The sequence below is a fragment of the Poecilia reticulata genome, linkage group LG6 (assembly GCF_000633615.1).
Source record: "Poecilia reticulata strain Guanapo linkage group LG6, Guppy_female_1.0+MT, whole genome shotgun sequence".
Classification (NCBI taxonomy): Eukaryota; Metazoa; Chordata; class Actinopteri; order Cyprinodontiformes; family Poeciliidae; genus Poecilia; species Poecilia reticulata.
The window spans coordinates 18174855-18179647 of NC_024336.1; the positions used below are offsets into that span (position 1 = coordinate 18174855).

At 39.4% G+C, this 4793-nt stretch overlaps 1 long non-coding RNA gene across 1 annotated transcript; it reads left to right on the forward strand.

The window, feature by feature from the left end:
• The first annotated feature begins 3736 nt into the window (after positions 1–3736).
• Positions 3737–4392, forward strand: LOC103466194 (uncharacterized). The gene is made up of 2 exons (XR_533928.1): positions 3737–3816; positions 3921–4392. It is a non-coding gene; the product is annotated as an uncharacterized LOC103466194 (long non-coding RNA).
• The last annotated feature ends 401 nt before the right edge of the window (positions 4393–4793 follow it).

The following is a 4793-nucleotide window of genomic DNA, read 5'->3' on the forward strand; positions in this document are numbered from 1 at the left end:
ATAACAGCAAATCTTGTATATTGATTTAATGATGATTAAGGGAAACAAGTATAAAATATAATACATCTGTAAAAGTAAGAACGTCTGTAATGTATAATCAACATATATGTTCTGTCTTTTTTATCTTTTTGATTAGATAGAATGTTATAATACATTAGAGAAATTTAGGTTTCTACCTTTGAGTTAATAGTAAGCTTGATTATTGTGTAATGATCATTACAAATAATGAGTGAGGAAGAATCATACTGAAGTGATAAGTTGATAAAGAAACACATTGATTATGTTTTGTGATGAATTACAATGACGGGAAGAAGAGAGACTTAAGATTGTGAGAAAACAACTGTGTTGTAATGAGTACACTGAGCAGGGCGGGGTTGCTGGGGAAACAGATGGCCAGAAACAGATGGCCAGTGGAAAATTGATTATGCTTTATGATGAATTACAGAGGGCCAGTGGAAAAAGGGAAGTACCGAAGAGAGTTGCTGCAATGAGTCATGAGAAAAAGGGAAGTACCGAAGAGAGTTGCTGCAATGAGTCATGAGGGAGCTGATGGTTGGGGAAGGTTGGGACTTTCCACAGACAGTGGGACAGCTCTAAAGTCACGTAGCCCTGCCCCGTAGACAGCCCTGGGTTGAGAGGGTATAAAAACCAGAGGATAGGGGAGGAAAGACGTTCTTCRTCCGCGRYGCAGAAGAGGAGCCAACAAGAGGAAGCAGGCTGAAGACCAGCAGAGGACCGCACCCCGGGACCAAGGGAAGCTCAAGACTTCACGCCGCCAAGAAGGGACAAGTTCCATCAGCCCCGACCCTGGTTTCTGATCCGACCGACTCCTCTGCCTCTACCCAACGTTCTACACTCTACTGCAGCAGACTTGGAGAAGAGACAGAGGTCATCTAAAGACAAAGATTCTGCACGTTAGAAGGATAACGGACAGTTCTGCTCTGCTTCTCGAGTCTGAGTCACTAAATCCAATCTAGCCGTTAACAAGTGCCGTTATTTTAGGGAAGGAGCTACCGTTAACATCAAGTACCCAGAAGGCTAAAATAATTACGCAATAGTCAGCCACACATGTGGTGGCCAATGATATCGACCCCAGCCACACTCCTCTCAGACTCCAGCAGACTGACTACTGACCAGCTCTCCACCTAACGGGTCCGAAAAGCCTCTAACTCCTGAGTATTACTACAGATGAGAATATAGAGGACATTCTGTTTAAGCTGGGAGTGAGAAAGATGCGTCTAGACTCTAACTACCTTCAGATCCAGAAGCTATGACATTTTACAGTTAATGAAACAGTATTCTGAGTAGCCCGCAGTTGCCTGATTTCAGAAACCACTTCTGCTAACGGTAGCTCTTTCTCTATTAATAACGTGCACTTGTTACAGTCTAGAGATAAATCTGGAGACTCGGCACGAATCCCAAGGTCATTATTTTACCAACACCAAAGAAACGTCTGAAGCCCCCTAATTACTAGGATCATGAATATTGATTTTACATTAACCAGAATAATTAATTTTCAATTGACTCAATTAATTTAACTGTACACAGCATCAATTAGACTTAAATATTTTATTAGCCAGCTTTAGCAGGGGAAAATGACATACAGCTTCTTCAATCAAAAATTAAGAGATTAATATATGTAAGAAATTCAGTAATCACACTTCCCTCCAGTCCCTATACTGTGTCACTGAACTATAAGAGAGGCTTTGGAATGCAGTACCACTCGACCCCAGATGCTGAGTTGGTCTTGGCAGCAGAAACTTTAATATTCATGGTCTGAGTCCTGTCTTGGCTTGGCAGAATCCTTTTTAGAATAGATCCAAAGTAAAACTGGTGAATATGCTCCATGTGCTCAGTTCTTTATCCATATGCGATCTTTGTCTATCCCCCACGTCTACTACAGCATTGTCAAGATATTTTTGGGTTGAGTGTAGGGCGGTTGTCAAATCAGAACCCGGGCTGTGGATAAAAGGATCTTGTTCCCTTCTCGAGCAGTGCGAACTCTTCACCTTCCCGGAGTATCAAAGCGTAGCCCTTATCTGATCCTGCATTTTCGTGTGGTCTTGACTCGAACACTGCGGAACAAAGAACCCCGATTCTTCTTCCTCATGTATTTTTATACTCTCTGTATTTTGGTTGCGCACACCTCAGTAGTTTGCACAATCCTCTATACCTTCTGCATTTCGGTTGTGTACGCCTCAGCGGCCTACACAATCCTCTTTGCACAATTTTCCTTGACGTCAAGCGCCTTCGGTTAACCGCTGACCTTTTCCTTACTCGATTCTTGAACTTCCTCTTTCTCTGAAATACTCTTGCTGAAGTTCTTATCTGTACTCAACATCTGGTCCTCTATGTGTTTTGATAGAGATTTTTGGCATTATCATTTTGTTGTTACTTTAGTTCATATTCAGTCTAATGTAAGTCAGTTTAAAGTGTTCTCTTCTATAGTGTGTGTATGAACTAACCTGGGGGTCACAACTGTCTGTTCATCTTCATGTGAAACAGTTTGACCGAGATTTGAACCGGGCTCAGACCGTAGGTCAGATGTCGCATCTGGAACTGGGTTGTTAGTTGTTTAGGTAAATTGTTTTACGACCTTTGTTGTGTTTGGGTACGATGTTTTATGACCTCTGGTGTTTTTCCTCTGCTGTTTATCTTGCCTATCCTCCTTCTTTGAAGTTTGATAATAAAAGACAAGCTGTACCCAAAGATTTTCAGAACGCTCTGTGAACGGCTCAGAGGAGCAGTTGATAGAGTCTTCTCTTTTGCAAAAGCTTTAAGATTCATATACGTTGTCTGTGGTTCTTTTATGTAGGTTCTAGGAAATTACCTATCATGTTTCACAACACCACTTCCTGTTTCTTCCGTACTCACAGTTCTTCCTCCCACTCAGCCTCTGGTTGCGACACAGTATAAGACATTTCCATTTAACTTGTAGCTATTACTTTTGATCCATTTATGATTTTTCCATTATTACTTTCCAACCAAAATCACATAACTCATAACATTAATTAACAGTGCATTTAAACCAAGGATTACATAAGTTTAAATTATTATTAAATTATAATACAAGATTACTTGTTGCTTCTAGATTTCTGTTACAATAAAGATTATATAAGTTTTAATCAACATTATATCATAATACAAGATTACTTGTTGCCGCCAGGTTTCTGTGACCTGTTTCTGTGTGTCCTGGAAAGATCTCAATCAGTCCCAACCAGGTTTCACGTCACAGGACATGAGAAAACTTAGAGCATCTGACCTCTGACCCTGCAGCCGGTGATGCCCGCCTCGGGATACGTCAGGCAATCCTTCAGAAGGAAAAATCATACTCTTTAACAGGACATAAGATATCCTATAGCTAGGCAAGAGGGGCTGACCTCTGACCCTGCAGCTGGTGATGCCTGTCTCAGGATACATCAGGCAATCCTGAAAAAAACAACAGATTCACTGCCTTATGGTCCTCTTTAAAAGAATGCATAATCTCGGCAAGATCTCAACTCCGCAGAACTTCCCCCATCTCTGGTACAACAGGAGTTGTAAACTTTTGATTTTGCTTCATCTTTAAACCAGCATTATTCTGAAATATGTCCGGTTTTCCAGGCAAACAGGTTAATTTTGAAGGGGTCTACAATTTTCGGTTCTCAGGATCTCTTCACGTTTTTTGACCATAAGTAAAGAAAAATACTAAAAATCTCTGTCTCAATTTATATATATGTGTAGATATGCATCATGTTTAATAATAATGTTTGTTTGTTTGTTTAGGTGCATACTCTGAGGATGCAGATCATTTCTCAGAATCAGGGATTATAAGTGGTAAGTCTGTTTTTTGTCATACCTTTTCTCTGTAACCCTAATTCTAAAATAATTTAATCCTATTAAAAATGAAAAACTTAAATATATGCCTATTGTTCTTTCAGATCTTATTAACAATCAGAAGACACACCAGCCCCAAAGAGAACCAGAGTTCATACACGGTAGTTTAACTGTTTTACTGCAATATTTATGGTAGCACGACTACTCAGTGCTGACTATGAGTTTGTAATTTCCTTCATCCGTTCCGGAAACAATCGCTTGAATTTTAAACTCTTATACTTTTCTGTAACACTTACTAGTGTGATACATTTCAGTAAATGCTCCTCATTTGTAAATGTATTTATTAAGAATATGTGACAGGTAGTAAACCGACCTACAAGAGGCTATTCAAATTTTACTTTTAGCTTTCTGCAGTTAAAGTGAAAGACAAACTCTAACATCACTGCCTTTCCAGAATTTGTTCTCGCATCATTGTGAATGCTACTTTGCTTCAGTCTTTTTCCTGTTGTTGAATTAACACTGATCTTCTCAGTGCTTCATGCTTTCTCCAAAATAGTAAAAGCTGGTTAAAGTACATTTGAAACTTATAGATTTGTTTTCCTGTAACACTTGCTAGTGTGATATATTTCAGTAAAAGTTCATCTGTAAATTTATTTCTTAAGAATATGTGACAGGGACTGAACAGGCCCAGGTAAGGCTACTGCTTATATTTATCTTTCAGCTTTCCCCAAAGTTGAAAGTTTGTTTTATTTTTTGGGGGTTTTTTTGACACTGCACAACCACACTCCAAGAGTTGCTCCAACATGGTAAATTGTTTTGTTACCTTTAAAATTATCTACAGCTTTTGTCTCTGACTTATACGCTGATGTTTTTTGACATGATAAACAAACGTTGGAGGATGGTTGTGGGGAGGATCGGTTCAACATGAGGTGTTCTGATTGTCTCTTACTGTGACTTTTACTACGAGACTTTATGGA